Source organism: Schistocerca serialis, chromosome 3 (assembly GCF_023864345.2).
Source record: "Schistocerca serialis cubense isolate TAMUIC-IGC-003099 chromosome 3, iqSchSeri2.2, whole genome shotgun sequence".
NCBI lineage: Eukaryota > Metazoa > Arthropoda > Insecta > Orthoptera > Acrididae > Schistocerca > Schistocerca serialis.
In genome coordinates this window covers 940373490-940394843 of record NC_064640.1, presented here as the reverse complement: position 1 = coordinate 940394843, position 21354 = coordinate 940373490, and positions in this window count along the sequence as shown.

Below are 21354 nucleotides of genomic sequence, written 5' to 3'. Positions count from 1 at the left end.
ATAAATTCTGTAACGCCAGTCAAAGTGCAAATGGAGATTTATGGATGAAAATAAATGTAAATGGTATACATAGTCCGTTAAATAAGTGAGACGACAAAGATTCTTAATTTATCACGATGACTTAGAGCTAAATATTAACTTTAGCATGACGTGACCATCAACAATATCATCTCAAATATGAAAAGAGGCCAACACACATTGTGTGACAACTGTATAAAGAAAGAAAGGAAAGAAAGCAGTTATTTTATCACATATGATATGAAAATAGAGGATGAAGGTTCGGTGATCTGCACTATACAGAATACTTGGAATATAACTGGAAAAAGTTGACGTCTTTGGTACGCTGGACAAAGAAATAAGGTTACGCAGTGCACAGTAGAGCAGAGGGTAGCAAAAATATGGAGCAGATGACGTCCAACCTGTACCTGAGCTTCGGTATTATACCAGCACTTTTAATGAATCTCTGTAGTGTATCACTGCCACACATATGAAGTTCTCATCTCATGCTGAATTCTTAATTTGTGGCCCAATGCCCGATTTAGGATTCGACTAATGTAATATAGTATGCTCATCGCAATATGTACGTAATACTTGTAGAATGCCTGGTTAGATGTAAGAGGACATCTGATGGCCGTAACTCGTCAGGTCAAATAAATAAATAAGAATTTTCTTTTTCTCACATCTTTACACATTTAACATTCCTTCCCATAGGAGTTGGTAGACACTGTATTGCGTCTTATCTTCATTATTTCTTTCGTTGAGGTTGCATGGGTAGAGTGACAATCTACATCCCTGTTTATTGCCGAATTTTGTCCTCATCGTTACATGAGAAATCCACAAGAAGAAGTAATGTTTCTCTGATCGTCTTAAAGTTCGTTCTGGAAATTTTGAGAGCGAATCAGGACGTGGCATACATACAGGAGTTTCTCACTTAAATGTGATGAGAATTTTTGTGACGCTCTCGCGTTGATTAAACAAATGCACGAATCGCGCTGCTCCTTTGGACGTCGACGAGATACTGGGATGTGCCATACATCGTTTGCTACTGGCAGGTAACTACACGGTGTTGTGTTGCTATACTGTCATGCGCTACCTCATCAAAGTATCCTGACACATTTATGTAATGTGGAATTGACTACTAGATGTTACGAAGTGCGGACCGCTAGTACAAAAGGAATTGGGGAGTGCTGTAGTAACAGCGCAAGAGTTGCGTCAAGAGAGGTCAGTGACTTCGAAAACTGTGACTGTGAAGAAAAAACTGCAATTAAACCAAGGCCAGGCAGACCTCATTTACTGACGAACAGGCACCACCAAGCATTGCGGAGGGTGGTTGTAACAAATCAAGTGAAATCATCCGAAGGAATAACTCGAGAGTTGTACAGTTCTACCATCTGCCCATCTATCACAATGACTGTGTGTAGGGTGTATGTTGTGGAAATGGGAAATGTGGTAGAATGGGCAAGCAGCTTTACATAAGCCACATATTCCGATAACCACTGCCAAGCGGCGCCTGAAGTGGTTTCAAGAGCGAAGGCCCTGGACAGTGCAAGACTAGAAACGAGTAACTGGGAGTGATGAATCACGCTATAACCTGCGGCAATTCGATGGGAAGGTTTGGATTTGGAAAATTCGTGGAGAACGTTATCTGCCATCATAAGTAGTGTCAGTAGTGAAGTACGGAGGAGGTGGTGTTGCTATCTGAGAGTTTTTTTCTTGGTTAAGGTGCAGTACCATGATTGTGCTCGAGAGAACGCTGAATTCGCAAGGTTATGAATACATTTTACGGCACTATATACTGCGTACAGTACAGGTACAGTTTGGAGACGATGATTGTGTCAGCAATGCGTCCTGTCATTGAGCAGCATCTGTGGAGCAGTGGTTTGTACAAAATAACATTCCTGAAATGGACTGGCCTGCACAAAGTCATGAACTGAAACCAGTGGAACACCTTTGGAATGAGCTAGAACGTCGACTTCGCTCCAGATCCCTGCGACCAACATCACTACCTTCTCTGGTTTTGGCTGTTGAGGAAGAACGGGCTGCCACTCCTCCATAGACATTCAGACGCCTTACAGAAAGCGTCCCCACTGTAGTTTAAGTTGTCATAATGGCTGGACACATCGCATATGAATGTACACTAATAGATGCCCCGATATTTTTGATCAGATAGTGTACATGTAACATAATATATTCTGAGAGCGCTGTTCAGCCCATAAGCGCTCTGCTGTTTTGCAGTTGTAAGCATTTATATCTGACTGCTTTGAAAATTACGAAAGTTTCATATCATTCATGTGCTTCTTTCACGTTACTCCTAAATGAGAAATTTTCATAACGACAGCCTCAAACGTGCTAGCCGAAGTATCAAATAGATGTTTTGTAATGGTATAAACAGTATATAATGGCAAATCTAAACTTCGTCGAACAGATTTGCTATTTTTAATGATTTATTGAAGTTAATACCATTCTTTATATAATTCTGTAACTTCCCATTTGGATATCATTTACATTATGACTTTTTAAAGAGGTTCCAAAAAATGAAACCCTGTATATAAGGGGCACTCCCATCAGTGCTGACTGCAATTTACATCTATTTAAAAATCTAATTCGAACTTTGTTTTAGTATTTGACACATTTACTTGGGAAGCGAACGTGATGGCTGCGTGCCACGGGTAAGGGCCTACATAATAATTTTAAGGATGCATTACATACCATACGTTAGCTGTCATAGAGGATAAAATTTTATACATTTCTCTTGTGTTATGGTTCTAACTATGTAACTTAATTTTTTGACTCTATAATGGCCCGAGGATGGTACTGTGCACCTAAATGGTAACATGCAAACAAGATAAATAAATTGCGACTGTAACTTAAAACATATAGTTCTTCAGGATAGTAAGATGATGTGTTTATAAAGTAACGCCTGTGAAAGTAACAAACCCAAACAAAATACCCTGACTCAATCCAAATTCACAGAAGCTATACTAGTAGTAAAGACCTAATACTGAAGTGAGCTGGTATACACGTGGCTTCAGCAACAATCCCCCTTGTCACCGACAAGGTCAGTGCGTTAGGCTCATTCAAGCGGCGATTCAAAGGGAGCGGAATGTCATAATACTCCAAAAAATTAAAAACTAAAAACACTGCACTAACCAGTAATACAGCTATGGGGCTTCCGACTGAATTTGCACTTAAAAATCACGATGAAAAATTACAAGTTAGTTTATTAGTGTGGGCTTCCTACACACAAGGGCATTAGCAATGATTTTGAATGCATGGCATCATCAATATGGCAGGAATGGGAGAAAAAGAAATGTAAGATGGTGGTAAATAAAAAAAAAATAATTTAGAAAATCAAAAATTACAAAATTCACGTTGGCGGAACTAGCCCAGTTGTGGTTCGTAGCCACTCCTATTTTACCTCTTTCCCCTTACCCCTCCTGTCACCAATCAATCTCAGTGTAGTATTGAAATAGGGCAGACGATCTCAATGTAGTATTTTAGTAGGTTTTGAAATGAGGCAGCCAGTAAGAGTGCAGCTGTGAAATTAAACAAGCTTCGTTTTAGTTTTACACGTTTACATCGATTAAATATTGACATAATGTTGCAAAACGATATGAAATGGAACAAGCATCTAAGGATGGTAACAGGAAAGGTAATGTCGACTTTGATATAATGGGGAGAATTTTAGGAAAGTGCAGTTCGTCTATAAAAGAGTCCACATATAGAAAACTTGTGTGGCCCATTCTTGATTACTGCACGAGTGTCTCATCAAAGGAAGAAATTAGAGTAATTCGGACTTATAATGCTAAATTTGTATTCGGTAGGGCCGATCAACACACGTGTGATATTGAGATGCTTTGTGAACTGCCTACTGAGCTACAAAGAACGACTCGTGTCTCTCCCTCACAGCTGTGCTTGCGCCAGTACCTCAGCCCTTACTTTCCAAACTGGACAAAAGTTCTCATGCATACCTGGTCACATTAGCAGTCCTTGAAGAAAAGATACTGTGGGAACATCGTTTATCCTCAGACTGTGGGATTTAAGATAGTTTCCAGAGTGAACTTTAACCCTGCAACCAAGTATGCGATCATTTGAAACAGATTAAAAATGTGTGCTGGACCGAGACTCGAACATGAGGTCTATGTCTTTCGTGGGCAAGTGTTCTCAACTGAGCAGTCGATAGAGCACTTGTCCACAAAAGGCAAAGATCCCAATTTTCAGGTATTTCAGCATTCATCCACATATTTTCCCATGCTTGAAATGCGTTTAACATAGCAATACGATAAGAATGCTCCTACCAGTAGACGCCTTTTTGATATGTCAAATGACAATTTCCAACAAAAACCTTTGGGAAGGTATAGCTTGTTGCAGCATGTTTCCTCCCAAACTAAATGGTTCAAATGGCTCTGAGCACTATCGGACTTAACTTCTGATGTCATCAGTCCCCTAGAACTTAGAACTACTTAAATCTAACTAACCTAAGGACATGGCACACATCCATGCCCGAGGCAGGATTCGAACCTGCGAACGTAGCGGTCGCGCGGTTCCAGACTGTAGCGCCTGGAACCGCTCGGCCACCCCGGCCGTCTCCCAAACTAATCTCCGCATCCCGTGTAGGTACTATCAGGAATTTAGCAAGGCTCCAGCTCAATGGAGTTCCGTTAACTTTGCAGTTTTTTTTATTGATGACGTATTTTTGCTGGCATTTAAAAGATCAGTTAACATTATGACATTTGACAAGCTTCATAGAAGAATTTATGTGAGGAGAATAATTAATTTTTGGCTCTTTCATGCTTTACTACACCATGTATAGCGTAACAATTGATCCATGACTGCTGCCACCTGGTGGCAATGACAAGCAACGGGAGCACAAAGTAGCAGCTGATTTTATTTCGCATTTTGAAATACTGTGGAATGGCAGTTGAATTAAAAACCATCTTAAACAGTTATGAATTTGTAATTCGTTAATTACGTTGCACAAACGTTTACTGGTTATCAACTATTTATGGAGAATGTGTTTATAGTCTTTCTCATAGCCCATAACAAATGTCATATAGTTTCCAACCAAAGTTACAGATGTGAGATAAAGTTTACTGATGAGACACAATTTTTGGTATAAACAAATTTTTGTAGTTAAGAATGAGTGTAGAGTTGACAATAGGTTTTTAACATTCCGCCCTTTTATGTAATTCAGGTGCAGGCTACATGTGCACGTCTGTGTGTGCGTTTGTGTGTGTGTGTGTGTGTGTGTGTGTGTGTGTGTGTGTGTGTACGCAAATTAGAGGCAAATATGACGCAAATCCTTGTAAGTTTACGTAATTTCTTGGGAGATACTACGTATTTTATAAATTACTGCCAGTTCAAATGAAGCCTGCTTATTTTCACAGCTACGCTCTGACTGGCTACGTCGTGTTAACACTAAGCTGCGCTTGAGTGGAGAGGAGGAGGGGGAGGGGGAAAGAGGGACTGGCTGTAAACCACAAATGTGCTTAGTTCCATCATCTTGGCTTCTTTTTTAGCTTTGCTTAATTCTCTAGGTTCATTTCAATTAACCATAATCGTTCACTTTGTAATATCCCCACTACCACCATCTTGATGATGTGCAGTCAAGGTCAACGTCCCTGCTAATGTATGTAGGAAGCTCACACTAACTCCCCCCTTTTCAAGGTTATTTAAATTCAAAGGGAGTTGGAGGCTCCATAGGTATACTACTCCAAGAACATACACAAAGAAGTTATCGTGATTATATGACAGCGTTGCTATATTTTATTCTTATTATTGTTGAAATCCTAGGAATCTGTGACACATTAAATGTGGAGGTGAAAGCAATTTTTTTCTAGGGACGTGGGGAAGGGGGAGAGGCAGGGAGGGAGGTGAGGAAAGAGAGAGAGGGAACTGCGATCCTCCCAAACTATCACCTAAATTGTTATGTTTGTATGATGAACGCCTTCTGGGTAAAGAAAACCGAATTTAGGAATCAATTTTTAGCTGTCGTGTTTACATGTTGCGGCCTAAAGCGGGGAAATATCAGTTTTCTGATCGACTTTTGTTTCATATAAATGACTTCTGGAAATCAGCTGCTCCGGTTTCGAATTTAGCCAGGACAATGGCTGTTTCTTGTTGCTTAAATACCGGAAGTAGAAAACTTAATGCTCAGCCTAATATTTCTTCTTCTCTTCACTACACAAAAATTACTCCGTCCAGAGAAGAGGAAAATTATTAAAAACGAGACGTAACCTGACAAGCCAAGTATTTTTCCAGAACGGTCGTTCTTTGACATGGGAGCGGAAGTCGATTGCGGAAAAGAAAATGCAGGAAACAGAACCGCGTTTCCAGAGTCCATTCGAAAGTCTTTACATGACCCACCAGAAGTGGTTTTGGGAAACTGATGAATGAAATTTGGTTTGGGACTCTATGTAAGCTTGGTGTACGTCACGTAGGAAGATCGGTCTCCGGAAAAAAGGGGTGTCATATCGTGACATTTCTGCTTCTACAGCGATGTTCTCTTGGAAATGCTTCGTGAAACATTGTTGTACACAGAGACGAGAGTACCTGATGGCCGGTCGGTGTGGCCGTGCGGTTCTAGGCGCTTCAGTCTGGAATCGCGTGACCGCTGCGGTCGCAGGTTCGAATCCTGCCTCGAGCATGGATGTGTGTGATGTCATTAGGTTAGTAAGGTTTAAATAGTTCTAAGTTCTAGGGGACTGATGACCACAGATGTTAAGTCCCATAGTGCTCAGAGCCATTTGAACCAACCAGTACCTGATGACCACACTGCGAGATTACCGCCATCTTGTCTGTATGCTCGTAACTAACCGTGTTGTTGTTTCCACAATGCACTCTCGGTACTCTGAATTACTGTAACGCGTGTTATGTTTTCCGTTCAACTTTAAGACGCTACCTGCAGCCAGTTGAAGGAACGTCTGTGTCAGCGGAGTTGTCTGCATTACAACCTTTACGCTGCTGTAAAACTACACTTTATTACAATTTAAATTTTTAAGCCTGCTGGCAAGTTACTGAAAATGTGTATCCCTGAACAATGGACTCATTTCTGGACGAAAGTAACTGACTTTATGAAGATTATTCTTGTTTATACAACAGAAATGTTGCTTTTAAAAAGAGGTACATTATTAACGACAAATTTCATTAAGGAAAAACACATACTAAAGTGGTATTTAGTATCCATGGCTTCTCCAACAAGCCCCTGCAATAGGTTCCTGACTGGACAGCAGAAATATCTCTATTGAACGATTACGGATTCTTAAAATCTTAGGTTGGCTTGATTTACCCAAAAAAAGGTCTCGCATTGCATTTTCAAATGTGAATAAGGAGGATATTTAAGCTTCTTTATTTTTTATCACGTATCTCCGACAATATTCGCATTGCGAATATAGTTGTTTCCAAGCACTTCAGCTGTTCTATAGTACGCTCCTCGATCACCTACTCGTATGTCACGGTCCTCCAAGAACTACAGCTGATGTTTTGTGGGCTCATGTACGAACCGAATAGAGGAACTTCAATACTCCTCCGCTCTAATGATACGGAAACAGACTCTGAGAGTGGTTTGTCTATTTCTTTGTCTGTATATTTACAACATGTTCCATTACACAGTATCTAATATTACGTGCGTGTGTGTTACGTGTGTACATGTGTGTGTATGATGTAATGTGATTTTTGTGTCATATGATGATGACACTGGGAGAAGGTGAAGGAGAAACCTTGTGCTGTTACATAGACCACTTCTCGCGAATAGCACCAAGAGGCCCTCCAAGCCTAATGTCCACATCGCGCGGACGGATCGCCATCAACAGTGTCCGCTCCGATAGCAGCGCGACGGAATGCTATGGAGAGGGGCCCAGGTTCGATGCCCGGCTGGGTTGGAGATTCTGTCCGCTCAGGGACTGGGTGTTATGTAGTCTTCATCATCATCACCTCATCCCCATCGACATACAAGTCACCGAAGTGGCATCAAATCAAAAGACATGCACTCATCCCTAGCCACACGAAATTTCATTTCACCTTCAACATTGTCTCATACCCTCACTTCATGAGACACTAGGAGAGGTTTGATATTTAAACCAAGAGTTTGGCTCAATGTCTGGTGATCAGAGTTTGCCTGCCAAATATTGGTAGTAAAATTTTTTCCACATCCAGAATTCTAAGTCTTTCCTTCAAGTCGAGCGACACCACCCAAGCGTGTGGTAGAGGCCTCTGCCACGGAGGCCAGTACTGTAACTGAGGTGTCGACATTATTTGCACGACTTGAAGCAGACTTCTAACATGATAACGATTTTTAGCCTTCTATACAGGAAACATATAACCAGCCCGGTAGGCTTATCGGCAGCTTGTACATCGTCACTAAAGTCTTCATTATGCCAATTCTGCAGTACAACTACTACCGTTTTTTCTGGATCTAGTCTGTGATTTTAGGGTCACGTTACTAACAGTTGTAACGTTCGCTCTACGAGTACATGACATCCGGTCATCGACCTGCCTATTGTGTATCGAACTTCTACACAGAAGGAATATTGTAGGGGATCATAACCAGGGCCCCATTGATTTCATGCCTTCATGGGCTCAGCATTAGTTTGATGGGTACGGGCTTGGCGACCCCATGGTTCTGAGCTGGGGACTCGAATGCACTGCTAGTTCTCTGTCACCGTAAGCTCTGGTCATGCTTCAGCGACCATGAGGCTCGGGGGTGGAACGTCAGGTGACATAGAACAGAGATTTTGGCTTGACCACCTGGATCGTGAGAACTGTAAACACCTATTTTTTTTTAAAAAAAACCCTCAGTCTCAAGGTGTAGTGCGCGCTGATGAGATCCATGGCTGTTGAGATGGAACAGTCGTTGGTAGGAAACTTCTGGGAAACATGCCACATCTCAGTTGTATAAGACTTACCTAGGCATCTGTGGCCCTGTACAGGTGAACTTTTATTTCCCTAGATGTTAGTGGGACCGAGATGGATCCTGTGAAATTTTCTCTTCCTCCTGCCAATGGAATGAGCAGTCCGCTGGTAGGTACCAACAACTAATCAACCACGAGAGCTCGTGTAGCTAGTCCTCCAGACTAAGGAACGTTTCAGAGTTCCAGTGTCTATAGTAACAAATGTATACTGCTAGCAGAGTGTGTTTTTATTAGTTGAAAGAAAAGAGGTAAGCTTTGAAATAGTCTCACATTTCTACACTGAAAAGTGTTTAGAGGAGATCGCAGATACATTAAAATGTGTTAAGCGGTTGTGGAAAGTGACACTGTTGGTCGAAACCTCCAACTCCCAACAACTGACAAATTTGAAGAAGGTAAAAAACCTTGGGGAATATGCCATTCAGACGGAGCTCAGTATCACCTTAAACTACAGTAAAGGTGCTGTGACTTGCAGGGACCTGTTCGATGTCCGAAACGAAGACCTGATAGTTGCGTGGGTCCAGGTAGGCATAATAGACGTGAAGAATATCATGAAAAGGCTGGAAGGTGAACTGATCAAATGCAACTGTTCATCATCACTTAGAATAGCATGAAAATCGTGTAGGATATTCTACATTTACACCTACAAACATACTTCACAAGCCACCATACGGTGTGTGATGGAGGGTACACTGTAAAGCAATTAGTTGTTTGTTTTCCTGTTCCAGTCGCAGACAGGTCAAGAGAAAACGACTGTCTATTTTCCTCCGTATGAGCCCTAATCTCTCGTTTCTTATCTTCGTGGTACCTACGTGAAATGTATGTTGGCAGCAGTAGGATCGTTATCCATTCAGCTTCAAATGCCGGTTCTCTAAAATTTCTCAGTAATGTTCTTCGAAATCAATGTGCTCTTCCCTCCAGGGATTCCCACTTGAACTCCCAAAGCATGTCCGCAGCACCTGCATGCTGATTGAACCTACTGGTAACAAATCTAACAGTTCACCTCTGAATTGCTTCGATGGCGTCTTTCAATCCGACCTAGTGAGGATCCCAAACATTCTAGCAGTACTCAATAAGAGGTCGCACTAGCGGGAGTCAATTGCGCTTTTTTCCAGGCTCTTGGCACTTTGCGCTGGTCGAGAGATTCGCGATAAATGCAAACTAAGTAAGCAGCCAATGACGTAGAGTACTCTTTGTAAAACCGTTTGTCCGTATGTCCCCAACCAGCGCGCTGTTTTAAATGCCAGAGTTCTGGGCACACCACTCTTGGATGTAAGGGAGAAACCACTTGTGGCAAATGTTATAAGGTTGCCCACAAAATAGTCGGATATTTATCTTCTCCAAAGTGTGTGAATTGCACTTTGGCTCACCCTGTCTATGGTAGGGATTGCTGTGTCTTCCTTGAAGAATGGAAAGTATAGGAGGTCAAAACGACAAAACGGATACCCTATGGCGAGGCCAAAAATATTTATAAGGCAATGCAGCCCCCGACGTTCGCTACCTCCTTTGCTTCGGTTGTTAAACAGCCGGTTCAGAAAACCGACGCTGTTACACAAACGGAGGTAGCTAGTGTCAGCACAAGTACCAGCATTTGTCGGTGCACCTGCATTGCTGCACTATTTCTAAGTCCTCCGAGAACACTGGAGGAGCCTGTGGTAGCCGACGTTGCGGAGCTCACAGCTCTTCCAAAGGTTCAGCCTGGTCTACCGTCGATCACTACCACTACCACAGTTGTGGCTCCGAAGCCTATTCAGCGCAAAATATCAAATGCAATGGCGAAGACTCAGCTGCTGACGGAAACTGGATGCAAGCAGTCTGACGATTTCGAGGTTGCTCTGTCCGATATTTCCCATGAATCGTATTCGGAGCTGATGGAGCTTGACGTTGGCCTAGGGCAGTCATTTCGCCACAAGACTAAGACTCCACCCACTATGTGCTCTCCCTCCCCCCCCCCCCCCCCCCCCTCAGCAGAAAGAAGGGGTGAAAATGCGACCCCCTTGATAAATGGCTCCAATACTTCAGTGGAACATTAATGGGTTCAGGGCACATGTGGAAGAATTGAAACTCCTGGCACAAGCACACACCCTATGTGTGCATTTACAAGAAACACATGCTAAAGCCACTGACATCACTACACTATAGGGCTACATGCTTCAGCGTAAGGATGACCTGACAGGGGACAGAACCAAGGGAGGGGTTGATGTGTTTGTTAATGACACACACCACTCCTCTGCAGTCTCCTTCGTTAAGAGCAGTTACCGTCGCCGTTCATGTGACTCAGAACATCACTATCTGGTGCCTGTATTAACCTCCACACGATGCAATAGACTCTGAGGGTCTCGTAGCCCTTATTGCCCCGTCCATTTCCCTTATTGGGTGATTTCTATGACCATAACGTATTATGGGACTCCAACTATACTTTTCCCAAAGGTCGAGTCTTGGAGAACCTCATAATGTCTCAGAAGCTGTGCATCCTTAGTACAGGCAGAACCAATCATTTCTCGACTGCTACTGGGTCATCCCCGCCATCGACCTCTCTTTTTGCTCTCCTGCCCTTGTCGACTCAGCTCAGTGGGAAGCAACTAATAACCTACATTCCAGCGATCACTTCCCACTATGGATCCACCTGCTCGATGGAGGTTTACCTGAAGAAAAGCCTGCGAAATGGATGGTCAGCAGGGCTAACTGGACGCTGTTCAGACAGCTGGCTGTATTTGAACACCACAACAGAATCCATAAATGAGTGGACCACATCACATGCATGATCCATCATGCCGCTGACTTATCGATTCCAAAGTCTTTAGGTCATTTTAGGAGGCAACCTGCTCTTCAATGGTATAACTGGCATCCAAATACAGTGAACCTGACAGCCTTCCAAGTCACGTGAACCAAAGATCGACGTGTAATTAAGGAGAGCAAGAGAAGGTCATGGCAAGCGTACCTGGCCTCTTTCAACCCTTCCACTTCTTCTACAAAAGTATGGGAAGCCATCAGGAGGCTTTAAAGTGAACACAGTCTTTTACCAATAGTTGCAGTGCTGAAACAGGGATGTCTCCAAACAACGCCCAGAGACATCGCTCAGACGATGGCAGACCATTTTGCAAAAACTACTGGCAGTGCTAGCCATGATCCAGCGTTTTGCCACTACCGTGGAACTGCAGAGAGCGGCAATTTGGATCTCACTCCCTCAATTCCGAGTCTTAGAACTACCCTTTCTCCATGTGGGAATTGGAATCGGCACCGTCTGAGCTTACTGATACTGCACCCTGATACTGCAGTCCGGTATTGCGTGCTTCGACATTTGCCTGGAGCGTCAAAGGAAACATTCCTCGAATGTTTTATTTTGAAGTGGCAGACGGGTAACTTCCCATATTCGAGGGGTGAGGCATTTTGTACCTCTCCTCAAACCAGGGTAGGACCGCACATGTCCCAGTAATTACTGGAGCGTAGCCTTAACGAGCTGTGTAGGAAAAACTATGGAGCGAATGGTTAACCGTCGTCTGGTCTGATTCATAGAGACCGGGTAACTCCTTAGCCACTCTCAGTGTGGATTTCGGAGATTTCGGACCACTATCAACAACCTCACGCTACTAGAAGAAGACATTCAGCATGCTTTCCTACGTAAGCATTACTGGCTTGGTATATTCTTTGACGCCAGTAACGCGTACGACACTACTTAGAGACACAGTATTCTCGAGCAACTCCATCAGGGAGGATTTCGTGGCTAGCTCCCCGTCTTCATACGATCTTTCCTGTCGCGACGATTCTTTAGGTCACGCGCTGGCGACACGCTATGGACTCGATTTGAGCAGGAAAATGGTGTCCCTCAGGACAGTGTTTTAAATGTTATCCTCTTTGCCATTGACGTAAACAGTATCACGTCCACAGTACGGAGTTCCGTACAATGATCATTGTTTCTGGATGTCTTTTCTGTCTTCTGTTCCTCTTTCTTTCAGTGCTATAACATCGACTCGTCAGTCGCAACTTACTGAGTAGAGGTTAGAGGAGTGCGCTGCAAACACGGGCTTTCAGTTTCCTGCATATAAGTGTGTGTGTGTTCATTTTAATCATACTCTTCGTATTTTTAATTTATCTGATATGCATGTAAGGGATACCATTCTGTATTTTAAAGATTCAGTGAGGTTCCTGGCCTCATTTTTTGCTCCAAACTATCGTGGCTACCACACGAGAGAGACCTGAAGGCCAGAATCCAGAAGGCACTGAATATCGTAAACTGCCTTTGCCACTGGTCTTGGGGAGCAGACAGGGCTCGTCAGCTCCAGTTTTATAGGGCTTTCGTGAATTCGTGACTAGACTACGGGTGCACAGTGTACGAGTCAGTGAGGCCTTTCTACCTGAGGCCGTCGTACCCTCCATCATGAGGGGATTAGGCTGGCCACCAGTGCTTACAACATCAGCCCCATACCAAGTCTCTTTGCTGAGGCTGGGGAACCGCCGCTCACCATCCGCCAGAATCTCCTCGTGGTGCTTCAGGCATGTACTCGTAAGTTCCCCGTAGCTCAAATTACACCTGCAAACCGTACTGTTGATCGTTCACTTCTGGAACACCTTTTCTCCAATCGTCCGCGAGTAACAGTGCCGTCTGGGATCAGTGTGCAGAGTGTGCTGCAGTCGCTTGATATGGAGAACGTACAACCCCGAAAGCAGTGTTTTAACCACCTGCCAACATGGTTACTGCAGAGGCAAAAAATAATTTAAGATTTGGTGTAGTACAGGAGAGATTTCCCTTCTGGGTTATAATAAATTATTTTATGATGTTTTACCTGAACACCACAAAACTACAGCTGTCTTTAAGGATTGGTCGAAACAGGGTAACTCCATTGGTTGCTCTGTTGTTTTCTCTGATCGTGTCCTCGAGATCCGACTGCCTCGAGAATTTACTGTATTCGCCGCGGAATTATATGCGACCTTGCTGGCACTAGAGCAGATGAGATGTGCTTCAAGTGCCAAATTCCTTGTCCGTTTTGATTCCTTGACTGCCCTCCGCTCTCTACAATGCATGTACGCAGCAGATAAAGTAGTGTAGAACATCCGGTACACGCTCCTCCAACTACAACGGCAGGCGAAGGAGTAGTCTTTCTGCTGGGTACCAGGGCGCTGGGGTATTGTGGGGAATGAAGGGGTAGTTACAGCAGATAAGGAGGCGTGTCGTTATCTTCCTGGATACTATCATGTCGCTCTTGAGGTATAGAGTCATACGCGGATGGGAAGAGGTTTGGCTGATAGAGGCAGATAATATTGATTGGGTGGCTGGGTCACCCACGTTTTTTTGTAAATGGTCAGCCATTCACACATCCCTGTGGCGTCGTTTTAGTTCCCCTGTCATTTTACTGCTGTTTTCATCCCAGGTATAGCACCTTTTAATATATATCTTCTGTTTTACGGCGTGTGACAGGTAGTGAGTGTGTCGATCAACGCGACTAAGTCAGGAGTGAGTGACTGTCCCAGTGTTTGTAGCCCTTTTACCCATATTTTAATATTCATAAGGGCACCAATAACCTTGCCGTTGAGCGCCCGTACACCAGAAATACAACAACTGATTTCAAGCGATTATTTTTAGAAGCCTTAACTGCTGTATTCGGATCACAAAAGTTAGGAACCATGAACAGTTCGGTGGTCCTAATCACTTATGTACGGTTACATATCTAATCTGTCGTATAGAATTTATTCCAGTCACATCGATCTTTCTTCCTGTTACAGTTTGCACAAAGGTGTTGGATCTATGCTCGGTTATGTATAACACATTATAATCTCCATAAAAACAATTAATTTGGTTGTTTCCAGGATTAGCTGCTATTTATTCATTAATATTAAAGCTGCAATGACTCGAGTATGAGTAAAGGCCAACTTTCACAAACGGCAGTTACCCGAAAAACCACATCGCGTTATGATAATAACAAGGGATGTCGGACAGTCGTGGCTTTTACTTCAAAGAGTAAACGGACTGAGGTATTCGTACGTAGGCAGTCTCTCAACATTTTAAATATCCACAGTAAATGATGAACGTGCCACTGGGAATGTATTCATGGGAACATCCCCTTTAAGTCTCCACAGGAAATTTCTTTGAGTCTTCCTATTCACGTTTTCTGTTTATCCGCCATCATTACGAGATTCCTATGACATTTGGCGAACAGGAAATGTCGTACTTAATTTGAAAGAGTAAAGTCAATGGAGCAGACAAGCGAAGGAGTACTGTTACAACCAAACACTCTTGTACACAGAATAGCAATAGGGCAGGAATCTCATGTTTCAAATTAAGTGATCCTGGCTGTTAAATCCACTCATAAAATATCGCTGATTTTCCAGCTAAAAAGAAATATAAACGTGCATAATTTACGTAGGTGAGACTTGTCGGTAACTTCTGAACGTAGTGAGAAGGTAGCCTTTGGTACTCAATTTCTCAGTGGCTGCGACGCGGGTTTCTTATATTAACACATTTTAGTAATGTTCTTTAATTTTTGAGAAAAGAAAATAAATCTTGCGTCCTTTAAGATCGTTAAGGTAGGAATTGAACACACCAAAGTGTGGCGAAATAAATACTGATAATTAGTGCCATTAAACAAAATACACGGTGTAGTCACATTATTGTAACCACCGCCTATGTTCGACGTCAACGTGCAGCGTCCATTCACAGACGGCAGGCGGCAACACTAGCAGTCGAGGGTATATAAACCGTGTTGAGAGGGACGCCGACTATACAATGCAGTCGACAGATGAACCAAGCAGCTACCAACTGTGTCTGCTCAACCATAGATCAGCGAACATTGCCGTGTGTGGGCCTCCGTAGCAGGCGCCTGGTTCATGCACAGTTACTGCTTCACAGACAAAATAATCAGAAAAGTTGTCTCTGAGCTGTGTTGCTTTTTTTGTTGGTGGTTTATGGTTCTCACTCCATTCATATAAATTCACACTAACAAGGTATCTTGAATTATGAAACCATCACGTTCTCTGAGAAAGTTATGCAGGTCACAGCAGCCTCGTATTATGCATTCGCACAAAGAAAGGTCAGTATTCAATGGTCGATGGAGAGTTCTCCATTTATTGACCAAGTTTCCAAATGCACGAGGCGTGTTCGGAAAGTAAGGTCCGATTAGGCGCGAAATGGAAATCACTGTGAAAATTCAGTGGGACTTTGCATAGATGTGTTGCGGACTGTCCTTAGTACGCCTGTCGATCACTTCACGTCGCTCTTTTCAGTTCAGAGAGCAAAGTAATCACGTAGAAATGCCTAAAATAACAGTGTCTCCTGCAAAGTATGTAGATCTGGTGAGAGATTTCGCCTGAAGCTATACAGCCCACTACCATAAATGTCATGCGTATCTTTCTTCAAGGCAATTTTCAGCCAAATTCTGCAGGGGCAATAAATACGCTCATGCAGCGTTTTCGATGGGAAGTGTTTGATTACCCACAATACAGTCCTTAGTTGGCTCCCTCCGTTGTTCATCTCTGCTCACATGAACAGCTGGCTACAAAGGCAATATTTTGACAGAAACAACGAAAGGCAGACCAACGTAGAGAATTGACGGAAAGCACAGGCGGCTGCTTTCTGTGACGAGGCTACTGGAGAGTTTGTACACCGCCGTGACAAATGTGTAAGTCGGAGTGGCGACTGTTTAGAGAGGTAGCTGGAAGGTGTGACTAAGTGTTGCGAATAAAATTCTTTCGGTTTTCAGTGTGGTTTTCATTTCGCGATCGATCGGACCTTACTTTCCGAATAACCCTCGTACACTCTACATTCCTTCGTGTTCTGCTGTGGTGGTTATTGTATACATACTTATTTACACTCAAATATTATCTGAATAAGGTCTAAGTAGCCAAGTAGTCAAACCGAAACCTTCATCCCTAACAATCACAAAACGCATAGGCTCATAGAAATCCTGGAAAGAAGATTGAGCTTCAGGAATATTTAAGGAGCCCTTATCACGTTTTTTCTTAAAAATACTGTCCTTGAATACCGTGGAGTCAGCAGACGTACCATATGCAGCCATACCTACGAAAATGAATTTGTAGTTGGCATCATACATAGCGAGTAGCACGACTGAGAAAAAGTTTTTGTAATTATAATACAGTGAACCTCTTCCAGTTGGTTTGATCACTCGTATACGTTTTCCGTGAGTGGTTTCAATGCAGTGTGAGACCTTGTTTCTTTCGTAAAAAATCAGCAGCCGTCTTAAGACAAAAATCTGTGGTGAGCTCTCGAAAATATTCTTGTCTAACGTTTTCCACGTAGCATTTGAAACCTGTCTTACAAACTCTGAGATTGTAGATTGGCTTACTCTGCACTGGTTATGAAGATCTGTCATTGAACTTCCCGTTGGCTGGCAGAAAATCAAAACAGCAGCTGAATCAATTTAACATACCTAATACATCAATTTAGCGTAAAGTAGTTTAACTATTTATACAGGGTGATAAAAATTATTGTTCTCTCTCCCTCCCTCTATTGTACCTTTTTTCAGTCACACCCATTCAGAAGAAGTGGAAATCCATCCACTCAAGTCACACGGGAGAACTTCTTTGGGTAAAGGGTGTTAAAAGTGGTTCAGCTGCAACCAAAAGAAAACAGTACACTTATTTTGAACAACTACGTTTTCTAAAAAGTGCGGTGAAAAAATCTACTTCAAACATGGACGAAGAATGAAGAAGAAAACGAAACTCCTACATTGTTTGGTAATGGACCTATATGTAGAATCTCTCAGCATAAATCTAAAAAACAACCAGCAACGACAATGAGCTAATTGAAGTTGTTGTGACTTGGCAAGACAGCCAAGTCACAATGAGAGGAAGCCGAAAGGCACGCGTTAAGCTCACGCAGACTGGCGTGAGGTCTGGAACAGTTAAGGGAATTTTTAGTAGCAAATAAAGTACGTAGTTGATATAATACTTAACTTTAATCCATAATTGGAGAACATCGCTCTTGACGGTACATGTTTTATAATTTCAATATTAACTGGTAATGGCGCCTTGCTAGGTCGTAGCAAGTGAAGTAGCTGAAGGCTATGTTAACTATCGTCTCGGCAAATGAGAGCGTATTTGTCAGTGAACTATTGCTATGAACGTCGGCTGTACAACTGGGGCGAGTGCTAGTAAGTCCTCTAGACCTGCCGTGTGGTGGTGCTCGGTCTGCAATCACTGACAGTGGCGACACGCGGGTCCGACGTATACTAATGGACCGCGGCCGATTGAAAGGCTACCACCTAGCAAGTGTGGTGTCTGGCGGTGACACCACAGAAGTTCTAAAGAAAAAGATTGCATCAGAAGATAAATCTTGCACTTTCAATGAAGCAGATGAGGATAAGTTGTTTCTCCTCTCTATATTAACTAGGATTCACAAGATACCCGCTGAGAACCATTAAAATTGAGGGGAGACATGATTTCTCTCGTCGCTGCTGCCCAAAAACCTGTACAGCAAGGATTGCAGCAAATGGGTTGTAGAGGAGCCTTCAGTCCTCTGCCATCGGCGTCAGTGCTGCACTATCCAGTAGAAACACAGTCAGTGCAACAACGGCGAATAGAACAACACCGTATGGAACAGCAAACAATGTCTCAGCCAGGACTAGTGGATCAACAACAACAAATTAAATTTTTCCGTACTCAGTTTCAAAAACGCCCAAATGCTAACATACCCTTACAATCTCCTCCATGTTCATATATCTCACTCACATCAATTGAAGACTCTGATAGTCAGATGAGTGAACTTTTTTCTGTTCAGTATGTAGTTTATATATACAAATATCCAACATATACTGTTATGATGACGACGAACGAGTCTTCGCCAATGTTGACTGGTGGCCAATGTGGTTGTACAGAGTTCTTCTTGGCTGCAGGCATATAATTATAAACAGATAGCTATTGAGGCCTCGCTTAGGCCACACGGTACTAAGCGCCTTGTTAGAGGTTGCTTTCTATCAGCTGAAGGCTATGCTACTTTACTACTTGACGTCCGGAGCGAGAGTGGACGAGAGCTCGCTAGAAACTTGATACAAGCCGCGGAGCGGCGCTAGCGGCGCTGGTCGCGACTCGAGGGTCCAACGATACTAATACGGACCGCGGTCGATAACTGCAACCCCTAACAAGTGTGGTATCGAACGTTGATACCACATATACAACGTACAAAACCTTGGAAAATAAATGTTCTTGTTAATATTCTTTTTGAAAAAAATGTTCTTATTAACGTTCTACTTTCAATCGTAACTTGAACCAATTTCCTTTCGACATAATAGGATAAAAATATTGAACTAAAGTTTACTAACCTCAAAGTGAGTAGGGGTTTTTTTCTGGTGAGACACACTTTCTCATTTTCGAATCTTTCCAGGTAGTATCAACCTTTATTGACGACAATAAATCAAAGAAAGACAATTTCGATATTCCTAAGTAATTAAAAAATTTTTTGTCGTCTAAATACCGTCCATCAAAAGGGAAGCAGCTACTCGGGTAGCAGAGTACTTGTAGAGTGCCCATGAGGGTACTTTAGACAAGGTAGTAGTTTGAGGTGCTCTGATAAACACTCGCCAAACGGAAGGCAGCAAGGGAAGTCAAATGGCATTCGAGAATAAAGACACTTCGACTGTCATAATTATATCAGAAAACAGTTGAAGTATTCGTAATAAAGTTCCCTAATTTACTGCTCTCCAGAAAAATTTTCGTACTCAGATTATTCTTGGGACCGAAGGCTGGGTGAAAGCTTAGGTGGAAAGCTTTGAGATATTTAGCGAGTCGAGGAACGTACATCAGAAAAATAGATTAGAGGCCATAAGAGGGGGAGTGTAGAGTGTGACAGTAAAGTTGTCTGGTCGCATATATCAGGTGAAGGGGAACCACGTTAATTGTTATACGTTAAAAGACTTCGCAAATGCGAATAAGGGAAACCATCGGCTGCAAAATGGGATGAAGGCAGTGAAAATTTGTGCCGGAGCAGGGCTCGAACCCGGATTTCCCACTTATCGCGAGCGGTCGCCTTTCCATTTCGCTATCCGTGCACGACTCACTGCCACACCCAAACTTCTATATGCCATCAAGCATGCGTCTCGACCTTTACTCGTACATCCAGTAGGCATGTTCACTCAGAAGTCAGTATCGGCAGATACATAGCAAACTGCAGTGTCTGTGTTATTCTGATTACTATGCAAAGTTCCTTTGGGCATGCATGAATGTCCAGAGCAACAAGCACTGCGGCGACTACAGCCGTTGCATGCACGTCCAAAGTAGCTTAGCACCGTAATCAGAATAATGCGGGCACTGCAATATCGTATTTATCTGACGATACCGGAGAAGTGACTTTCAAGTGCAAAGTCTCACCTATGCGAGCACAAATTTCGCATGACGTGTCACTGCCAAGTAACATTGTTCGATGAAACTTGGTCCATACGTAGAAAGAATTTCTGCAGTACAGTAAAGAAGATACCTGAGAGAAATACCGAATGTGGCGAACGGAAACGACACTTTTATTCAGACACACATCGAAGACACCGCAATTTATAACGGTTCCCGGTATATTATAGGACAAACGGAGGGACAAATTTCTTACGGTGTGTGGTTATTATGGAAGGCCATGCATGCTGTGCAATGCTCTCCCAAGCTGGCCGCAAGGTTGGTAAGGACTTCTTGTGGTAGGGCTTTCCATTCTTCCACCAGCGCAGTTGACTGCCAGATGGTCGTTGGTGCATATGGACGTGCTGCAATACATCTCCCCATAGCATCCGTAGGATTATTTAAGTCGGGGGCAATGAGCAGGTCTGTCCATTCGTCGAATAGCCTCTCGTTGCAAGAGCTCTTCGAACTGCTCTGTTCGAAGCGGTCGCGCATTGTCATCAATAGAAATGAAGTCAGATCCGAATGCACCCCTGAAAAGATGCACACGGGAAAGGAGTACAGAGTGGAGTAGCGTTGAACGGCCAGTGTATAGCGTCCAAACATTTGGAGGTCAGTGCGCCCCTGAGACATCATGCTTCCCGACAACATGACACCATGACCACCGAAACGATCACGTTTGACAATGTTCCTGGGTGCATCAGGTGCATCACTCCAGAAGAGTCTACGTAATGCTCCGAGGAATAGTGTCAAAGACGATCGTTTTGGTGGCCCAGCCGTTATGATATGGGCAAGCATAATGTTGCAGGAGCGCACAGATCTCCAAATTTTTGAACACGGCACACCTGCCGGTCAGCGTTATTCTGACACTACAACCCTTCCCCATATCTGGTTTTTCAGGGGGGGGGGCTTTCGGCCATGACTTCATTTTTATGGATGACAACGTTCGAACGCTTCGAACAGCGCGAGTGGAGCAGCTCTTGGAGTGGGAAGATATTCGGTGAATGGAAAGGTGCGCTCGTATTACAGCACGTCCTCAAGCACCAGCGACCACCCAACAGCTGTTAACCACGCTGCTAGAGGAATGACAAGCCCTGCCACAACAAACCCCTACCAACTT